This window comes from Eucyclogobius newberryi, unplaced genomic scaffold (assembly GCF_026437365.1).
Source record: "Eucyclogobius newberryi isolate DKJ021-1_F unplaced genomic scaffold, fEucNew1.0.hap1 SCAF_182, whole genome shotgun sequence".
Taxonomy (NCBI): domain Eukaryota; kingdom Metazoa; phylum Chordata; class Actinopteri; order Gobiiformes; family Gobiidae; genus Eucyclogobius; species Eucyclogobius newberryi.
Window position 1 is genome coordinate 29,733 of NW_027315815.1, and position 10,085 is coordinate 39,817.

General features: G+C 53.2%; 2 non-coding genes across 2 annotated transcripts; both read left to right on the forward strand.

The window, feature by feature from the left end:
* The first annotated feature begins 9,038 nt into the window (after positions 1-9,038).
* trnaf-gaa (transfer RNA phenylalanine (anticodon GAA)) lies at positions 9,039-9,111 on the forward strand. The gene has a single exon. It is a non-coding gene; the product is annotated as a tRNA-Phe (tRNA).
* A 902-nt stretch (positions 9,112-10,013) lies between these two features.
* Positions 10,014-10,085, forward strand: trnaq-cug (transfer RNA glutamine (anticodon CUG)). Its single transcript has one exon. It is a non-coding gene; the product is annotated as a tRNA-Gln (tRNA).

Sequence of the window (10,085 nt, forward strand, 5' to 3'; positions counted from 1 at the left end):
CACAATGAAACCATGAAGCAGAAGTTTGCCTACTTCAATGCTGCTCTCTTTGATATAGCCCAATGATCAAATGTCATACTTATTTTCAAAACAGGACATCCTGTAGAAAGGTGTGGTTCAACGGTATAGCGGTTAGCGCTCTGAATCCAGAGTTTTTCTTCATTTCTAATTGCAATTAGAGGGGTAACCCTTTCATGGGTATGTTAAGATTCTCGCCTCTGTGGCGCAATCGGCTAGCGCGTTCTGCTGATAGGCGAAAGGTTGGTGGTTTGAGCCCACCCAGGGACGACTGCTCACCTTGCCAGAGCAAGCAAGAGATACAATCCCAGAAGTAACCACTGTTGTATGGATTATGTTGTATAATTATGTATGGAAACCAGGAAATCATTACGGCGCTGGGGCTTCCTTGGTCAAAGGGCCTGTTTAGTTAACCCTTTAAGCGCCAAAGTCGCAGAAATGCAACTTTACCGTACAAGGAAATTAATGAAATAATAGTAGAAAATGAATCACTTCAGTCATTGGTCGGTTCGGTGCAACTTCCCTTTATTAGCCAGGTATGATCCAGGGCAGATCCGGTAAGGAAAAAAATGGCTGGAGGAAGTTCACGTGGCATGCAATTTACAGCAGATTCTGACTCTGAAGGGTATTATCTCCCCGAGAGTGACGATGGATTTCCAAGTGGAGATGAAGGGACTTCGAAACAACGGACAGGTGCAAAGGACAGACGGAGGTGAGGAACCAGTGGAACCAGTGGCTGCAGTAAAACTTGCCCGGTGGATGAGAGCTGGGACATGCTGAGAGAGGTCGAGGTATTTGAGGCATGGATCAAACCTTTTGAAGACCCAGTTGGCTACACAGGAGAGATGGATCTGACGGATGCTAATCCATTTGATATTCTGTCACTCTTTCTGACCGATCAGTTTTGGACTTTCATTACTGATGAGACAAATAGATATGCACATCAGTGTATGGCACCTATGATTCTGAAGCCACATTCAAGATTTCTTGAGTGGTATGATGTATCAGTCACCGAAATGAAAGCTTTCTTCGCTTTGCATCTCTCCATGGGCCTTGTTGAGAAACCTGAAATCGAGGATTACTGGGGAACATTTTGGCTTACACAAACGCCTGGATTTGGAAATGTAATGTCAAGAAACAGATTTGAAATCATTCTTTCGTTCTTTCATTTTGTCAACAATAATGATTATGTGAGAACAGGCGAGCCCGGGCACGATAAACTGTTCAAAGTCCGCCCAATAATAGATTTGATTATTCCCAAATTTGCAGCAGTTTACAGTCCAATCAAGGAGCTTTCTTTAGATGAAATGACAATAGCTTTCAAGGGGAGATCTTCACTAAAATGTTACTCTCCGAATAAACCTGACAAATATGGCTATAGAGTGTATGCCCTGAGTGAAAGCTGTTCAGGGTATGTTTTGCGCTGGTCAATGCACACTGGACAGTACAAAAATAATGCAAGCAACATCAGTGCAACACACGCAGTTGTCCGTGAGTTGGTTTCTCCCTTTACGGGCAAAGGACACGAGATTTACATGGACAGTTACTATACCTCGCCTGTAATTGCAAATGAATTAGCAGATTTGGAAACTGGACTGTGTGGGACGGTAAGGATTACCAGGTTGGGGATGCCAAAATGCCTTGGTAAAAGTGTCTTACAGCTGAAAAAAGGAGATGACCCAGTTTTTTGCAGAAAGGGAAAACTCCTGGCTTGTGCTTGGCACGATACTAAACGTCTCACCATGTTGTCCACAGTCCATGGAAATGATTGTGTTCAGAGGAGGATCCGATCCAAGACAGATGACACTGGCTTCCGTGACATCAAAAGACCTGTATGTGTCGACCAGTACAACGCCTACATGGGTGGAGTGGACACTGCTGACCAGAGGATGAAGACATACCTCTTTCCACACAGGTCCCGGAAATGGTATCATCGCATATTCAATGCCATTATAAGCATAAGTATTGTCAACTCACACATCATATACACCAAATCCACTCCAGGCCCACACAAACCTTTAAAGGTTTACATTCAGAACATTATTGATGCATTACTGGCTGATCACTCCAAAAAACAAGAAAGGCGCTCAAGACCGGAGGGTGAAATGCCACAGAGACTCACAGAGCGTCATTGGCTTTGTCAAGCAGAGGGACGTCCAGACTGCGCCGTGTGCTCTGACCGCTCTCGTACCAAAGGCAGGCGGCAAACAAAGTACAGGTGCCGTCTGTGTGGCGTTGGCCTCTGTGCGGTTCCATGCAACGAGAGATACCATACGCTAAAAAACTTTAAATGCTGTCATTTGGATATGTAAAAGTGCAGGGTACCTTGACCCTGGATGGACATCTTTTCTGTGATGGCTCTCTCCTTTCTTCACTGCTTTCTCCACAACCTGCCTGGCACCAATGATGGATGTATAAGTTGGAAAAATAAAAAAAATGAAAAAAAATACATAATAAATACCGTGTTTGTCATCATTTGGTCAGAACTTGTAATCAGGGCCCGAGTTTGAAGATGTGAGCAAAAGGGGTGAAAATGGGTTAAAATGTGAAAAAACACCAAAATGAGCAAAATGAAATAATCCCCCATCATCAGTGCACAGTTTGCCCCCAGAAAAGCACTCCCCTGGGGCCTGGAGGTGATCTGACCACCAGAATATAGTACCATATACCCCTGCTGGACTTAGAAAAAAAAACGAGCTTCCAGCCAATAGTACACTATACCCGAGGGACTCTGTCGTTTTTCGGCAATAGTACACTATACCCGAGGGACTCTGTCGTTTTTCGGCAATAGTACACTATACCCGAGGGACTCTGTCGTTTTTCGGCAATAGTACACTATACCCGAGGGACTCTGTCGTTTTTCGGCAATAGTACACTATACCCGAGGGACTCTGTCGTTTTTCGGCAATAGTACACTATACCCGAGGGACTCTGTCGTTTTTCGGCAATAGTACACTATACCCGAGGGACTCTGTCGTTTTTCCGGGCCGTAGTATGAAGTTGTGAGCAAAAGGGGTGAAAATGGGTTAAAATGTGAAAAAACACCAAAATGAGCAAAATGAAATAATCCCCCATCATCAGTGCACTGTTTGCCCCCAGAAAAGCACTCCCCTGGGGCCTGGAGGTGATCTGACCATCAGAGTATAGCACCATATGCCCCTGAGGGACTTAGAGTAAAAACCGAAATAGTACACTATGCCTGAAAAGACTCTGTCGTTTTTCGGCAATAGTACACTATACCCGAGGGACTCTGTCGTTTTTCCGGGCCGTAGTATGAAGTTGTGAGCAAAAGGGGTGAAAATGGGTTAAAATGTGAAAAAACACCAAAATGAGCAAAATGAAATAATCCCCCATCATCAGTGCACTGTTTGCCCCCAGAAAAGCACTCCCCTGGGGCCTGGAGGTGATCTGACCATCATAGTATAGCACCATATGCCCCTGAGGGACTTAGAGTAAAAACCGAAATAGTACACTATACCTGAAAAGACTCTGTCATTTTTCGGCAATAGTACACTATACCCGAGCGACTCTGTCGTTTTTCGGCAATAGTACACTATATACCGTTGGACTTAGTCATTTTTTGGGCTCGTGGAAATAAGCGTTCAGCTCAAGAGTCCCGGGCTAAATCACGCTGCTCCCGAGAAATTCCTACGCTGCTCTCACGCGGGATGTGCAAAATGGTAATGCTGGGAGGGACGGGCGGGCGGTTTTTGAGAATGACGTTTTTCGCAATCGAAACAGGTACATTTCCTGGTTGTGCGGCTACCGGGGGAGGAGCTCGTTTGACGGACACACGAGAACCGCGATCGATGGGCCCCGTTCTGGTTTTATCCAGCTTCCAAGGCTCCTTCACAGCCGTAATCTCAAGTCATGGTTCGGAGGTGCGGAGGTGAGCGTCGGATCACGGAGCCTCTGAATGGAGCCCCGCGCTCCGCGCTCCTCCGCGCTCTAAGCGCCGCTCAGACCGGGCATGAGAGGGTCTATTTTCGGCTTGATTTTACCAGACTCGCGGGCACTTCCAGAAGCTTGCTGTTTGCTCTGATTGCTCGGGGCAGAGCACAGTGTCACGCTGACCACGGGCTGTACGTGGAGGTGAGAGCTGGTTGTAAGGCGGATCACGGAGCCTCTGAATGGAGCCCCGCGCTCCGCGCTCCTCCGCGCTCTAAGCGCCGCTCAGACCGGGCATGAGAGGGTCTATTTTCGGCTTGATTTTACCAGACTCGCGGGCACTTCCAGAAGCTTGCTGTTTGCTCTGATTGCTCGGGGCAGAGCACAGTGTCACGCTGACCACGGGCTGTACGCGGAGGTGACCCGCTCCGTGATCTTAGCTTCGCCCAGACCCAGGGCCATCCACCCCGCACACGGCCAGACTTTGCCCGGCCAGGGAGCACCTTCTGCGGGTCGGAGGCTCCGGGTCGGAGCCCCTGGAGCCTGGAGCCCTCACCGGGCCCCGAACTCGGCTGCCGGAGGCAGTGCAGTGCCTCATGGATAAAAGTGCACCCAGCCGGTCTCGAACTCGCGTGAGCATGAATCAACCATGAAAATGGTACAAATCATGGTTCTATGTATACCAGACAAGGAGCTTGGTCGACGGGCACACTTGACCCGCCATCGTAGGGCCCCATTCTGGTTTTATCCAGCTTCGAAGGCTCCTGCGCACTGCGGTTTTGTTTACATTTTGCGGCTGTGGTTTGCTCCGGCTAACCTCACGCCGGACACGTTGGAAGCGAGGCCGAGACAGAGGTCCCACCAGGCGCGGGGCGTCAGTCTGACTGGCTTCCCCCGCGCCTGGCCCCTTGTCTCCGGAGATGGGACCGTCACTCACCCCCGCACTGAAGGACGCGCGGCTTGAAGGATGATGGCTGTGCTTAGCCCCTGTGCCAGGTGCTCTGAGCCAGTCCCCTTCAGCCTCAACGCGTCCGGTGGGAACACAGTCCGGGCCCATTGTCACTCACCCCCGCGCAGCAGGAGGCGCGGCTTGAAGGATGATGGCTGCGCTTTGCCCCTGGGCCCAAGGGCTCTGCGCCAGTCCCCTTCAGCCTCAACGTGTCCGATGGCTCTGCGCGGGGCGGGGGGCAGGGCCGGCGCATACTTTTGGTCCGACTCCGGTCCCTTCCTCGTCTCTGAGTTTGTCAAATGCAGCGCCTGTCCAGGGCTCACTTTGCTATCAACTGTGGCTGGTCACCGCCATCGTAGGGCCCCGTTCTAGTTTCATCCAGCTTCGAAGGCTCCTGCGCACTGCGGGGTTGTAGGCATTTGTGGTCCTGATTTGCGCTGGCTCACCCTCACGCTGGACACAGCGCCAGATGATATATTTGGTCCGACTCCGGTCCCTTCCTCGTCTCTGAGTTTGTCAAATGCAGCGCCTGTCCAGGGCTCACTTTGCTATCAACTGTGGCTGGTCACCGCCATCGTAGGGCCCCGTTCTGGTTTCATCCAGCTTCGAAGGCTCCTGCGCACTGCGGGGTTGTAGGCATTTGTGGTCCTGATTTGCGCTGGCTCACCCTCACGCTGGACACAGCGCCAGATGATATATTTGGTCCGACTCCGGTCCCTTCCTCGTCTCTGAGTTTGTCAAATGCAGCGCCTGTCCAGGGCTCACTTTGCTATCAACTGTGGCTGGTCACCGCCATCGTAGGGCCCCGTTCTGGTTTCATCCAGCTTCGAAGGCTCCTGCGCACTGCGGGGTTGTAGGCATTTGTGGTCCAGAGCCCCGGCTCTAAATTAAACCTGTTACCCTAGTAGGCCGGCCTCCGGGTCCCCCCTCTCTTCTTCGGTTATGGAGTACATTGGGCGCGGGGGCAGCCAGTGGAGGGCAAGGGCCCTGCCTCCAAGTGTGGTGTAGGGGACAGGGGAGCCAGGGCCTTGGGGTCCTGGTGCTTTTTATCTTTTAAAGTGGCTCAGAGTACCAAGGGCACGGACTTCCAGGGGGCTGCACCAAGGGTGTGTAGCTCGTGTGGGGGTGCTTAAGTGTGGGTACCCGGGGACGAAAGGTGGGCCGGGGCCGGCGCGAGCCTCTGTGGTGAGTGCTGGGCCGTTCCCTTGGTACTCCAGTCAGAGTACCAAGGGCACGGACTTCCATGGTATAGTACCAAGGGCACGGACCTCCAGGGGGCTGAACCAAGGGTGTGTAGCCCGTGTGGGGGTGCTTAAGTGTGGGTCCCCGGGTTCGAAGGGAGGGCCTGGTCCCCGGTGGTCATCCCCGGAGTCCCAGAGCCTGCAACCCGGGGAAGAGTGGCCCGTCCCCAGACTGAGTTTGGGGGAATGCGGGGTGGCTCTGGAGGGGCTCCAGGGGTTCCAGGGGGTGCTCGGCGGAGGCCATGCCCAGCCAGAGTGGCCCTTCCCCGGGCAGAATCTGGGGAGAGTGGGGGGTGGCTCTGGAGGTGCTCCGGGGGCTCCAAGGGTTCCAGGGGGTGCTCAGTGGGGGCCATGCCCAGCCAGAGTGGCCCTTCCCCGGGGTGAGTCTGGAGGAGTGGGGGGTGGCTCTGGAGGGGCTCCAGGGGTTCCAGGGGGTGCTCGGCGGAGGCCATGCCCAGCCCGAGTGGCCCGTCCCCAGACTGAGTTTGGGGGAATGCGGGGTGGCTCTGGAGGGGCTCCAGGGGTTCCAGGGGGGTGCTCGGCGGAGGCCATGCCCAGCCCGAGTGGCCCGTCCCCAGACTGAGTTTGGGGGAATGCGGGGTGGCTCTGGAGGGGCTCCAGGGGTTCCAGGGGGTGCTCGGCGGAGGCCATGCCCAGCCAGAGTGGCCCTTCCCCTGGGTGAGTCTGGAGGAGTGGGGGGTGGCTCTGGAGGGGCTCCAGGGGTTCCAGGGGGTGCTCGGCGGAGGCCATGCCCAGCCAGAGTGGCCCTTCCCCGGGGTGAGTCTGGAGGAGTGGGGGGTGGCTCTGGAGGGGCTCCAGGGGTTCCAGGGGGTGCTCGGCGGAGGCCATGCCCAGCCAGAGTGGCCCTTCCCCGGGCAGAATCTGGGGAGAGTGGGGGGTGGCTCTGGAGGTGCTCCGGGGGCTCCAGGGGTTCCAGGGGGTGCTCAGTGGGGGCCATGCCCAGCCAGAGTGGCCCTTCCCCGGGGTGAGTCTGAAGGAGTGGGGGGTGGCTCTGGAGGGGCTCCAGGGTTTCCAGGGGGTGCTCGGCGGAGGCCATGCCCAGCCAGAGTGGCCCTTCCCCGGGCAGAGTCTGGGGAGAGTGGGGGGTGGCTCTGGAGGTGCTCCGGGGGCTCCAGGGGGTGCTCAGTGGAGGCCATGCCCAGCCAGAGTGGCCCTTCCCCGGGCAGAATCTGGGGAGAGTGGGGGGTGGCTCTGGAGGTGCTCCGGGGGCTCCAGGGGTTCCAGGGGGTGCTCAGTGGGGGCCATGCCCAGCCAGAGTGGCCCTTCCCCGGGGTGAGTCTGGAGGAGTGGGGGGTGGCTCTGGAGGGGCTCCAGGGGTTCCAGGGGGTGCTCGGCGGAGGCCATGCCCAGCCAGAGTGGCCCTTCCCCGGGCAGAGTCTGGGGAGAGTGGGGGGTGGCTCTGGAGGTGCTCCGGGGGCTCCAGGGGGTGCTCAGTGGAGGCCATGCCCAGCCAGAGTGGCCCTTCCCCGGGCAGAATCTGGGGAGAGTGGGGGGTGGCTCTGGAGGTGCTCCGGGGGCTCCAGGGGGTGCTCAGTGGAGGCCATGCCCAGCCAGAGTGGCCCTTCCCCGGGCAAAGTCTGGCCGTGTGCGGGGTGGGTGAACCCTGCTCCGCCTCACGCGAGTTCGAGACCGGCTGGGTGCACCTTTATCCATGAGGCACTGCACTGCCTCCGGCAGCCGAGTTCGGGGCCCAGTGAGGGCTCCAGGCTCCAGGGGCTCCGACCCGGAGCCTCCGACCCGCAGAAGGTGCTCCCTGGCCGGGCAAAGTCTGGCCGTGTGCGGGGTGGTGAACCCTGCTCCGCCTCACGCGAGTTCGAGACCGGCTGGGTGCACCTTTATCCATGAGGCACTGCACTGCCTCCGGCAGCCGAGTTCGGGGCCCAGTGAGGGCTCCAGGCTCCAGGGGCTCCGACCCGGAGCCTCCGACCCGCAGAAGGTGCTCCCTGGCCGGGCAAAGTCTGGCCGTGTGCGGGGTGTGTGAACCCTGCTCCGCCTCACGCGAGTTCGAGACCGGCTGGGTGCACTTTTATCCAAGAATCAACTGGAGTGTGGAGCTTCTACGGGCCTCCAGGGGCACTGCCGACCCAGAGCTGTGCCCCGGCTTCAGTTCTCTGTATCTCAGGAAGTTTTTTATTTATACATTTATTTCATCCATAATCTCTGGCGCCTAAAGGGTTAACCTGGTTTTGTCTGACCAAGAGTGTGGAAATGTAGGAACAGCCCTGAGGAAGACCACAAAATCACATGCCTGAAGGGGAAAAATATGTTTTTTTCACCACACCATGTCAAAGTGCCCATTATTCTCAAGGAAATGCTAACTGCTGGAGAACCCAGCAGGCAAACCACTATCAGGTGTTTTGGGGCTGTGCTGTTGCTCAAAAATAATGGACTGAAATTCACAGGGCACTGCAGACTGTTTTTGACTTTGCCATCCCACTCAAATTTAAAACTATGTACTTGGGCCTCAACACTCCTGCCATGGACACAATAAATGGATACCCTTGGAACATACTTTTGGCTGTAGAGAAAAAGGCCATCACAAAGAAATGCTCGACACCAACCACGCCAACGATCAAAGACTTGACTGACATAGTAACAGACATTAGACATTGGATGAATGGAAAACAGTGACATTCAGGCTTAATTTGGATAAGCACTAATTTTATTGACTTGGACCAAGTGGGCCCCTATTTTCATTTAAAGGTGATTTTGTTTTTATTTTATGTTATGTTATGTTATGTTATGTTATGTTTTATGTAACTATTAAGTTCTTTTAATTACAATTTTTGCTCCCTGGTCGTGTCCTGTATTGTTTTATGTTTAATCAAAAGAAAAGAAAAAAGGACACACAGAAATAGTTCATTTTCTCGCTACGTTATGCCACACGTTTCCCTCCCTTGCCTAATTTATTCGATAAAGTAGCCGAAATAGCTCAGTTGGGAGAGCGTTAGACTGAATATCTAAAGGTCCCTGGTTCAATCCGGGGTTTCGGCAGGTGTACCTAAATGTTAGTCTTTGCTCAAAAATACAATGAATAGGAATGCTGGGTCTATTGGATATTTTGCGAGATCAGGACATAAATGGCCTGGAAAGGATCTATAAAACATAAACAGCATGCTTTCGTTGGAACATTGTTAGCATGAACATGTTTGGTAACATGTTTGGTTTTGCTGAATGTTGTACCCAAGACCTTCTGCGTGTAGGGCAGATGTGATGACCACCACACAATGAAACCATGAAGCAGAAGTTTGCCTACTTCAATGCTGCTCTCTTTGATATAGCCCAATGATCAAATGTCATACTTATTTTCAAAACAGGACATCCTGTAGAAAGGTGTGGTTCAACGGTATAGCGGTTAGCGCTCTGAATCCAGAGTTTTTCTTCATTTCTTATTGCAATTAGAGGCACAAGTCTTTTATGGATATGCCTAGATTCTAGTCTCTGTGGCGCAATCGGCTAGCTCGTTCGGCTGTTAACCGAAAGGTTGGTGGTTGGAGCCCACCCAGGGACGACTGCGCACCTTGCCAGAGCAAGCAAGAAATACAATCACAGAAGTAACCACTGTATCTAATTATGTAAGGAAACCAGGAAATCATTATGGCGCTGCGGCTTCCTTGGTCAAAGGGCCTGTTTAGTAAACAGGAAATGCCTACTCTTTTGTCTATGAAAAATATTTACAAGGACAGAAAAGCCCACAAGAAGAGCCCTCAAACCCATACCTTTCCCCCTCAAGTTTACTGCTGCTACACTTTGCATTAAGAGAGGGAAAAGTATTGCTGCACATCAAGATTATTTGCACTGTTTGCACTCCTTGTTTCTCATTTTTTTGGCAAGGGATGATTGATGTAAAGACTTATAGATTTGGATGAAAGTTATCCTTCCAATGACCAGTCTGCGGTTCCATGGTGTAATGGTTAGCACTCTGGACTCTGAATCCAGCGATCTGAGTTCAAATCTCGGTGGAACCT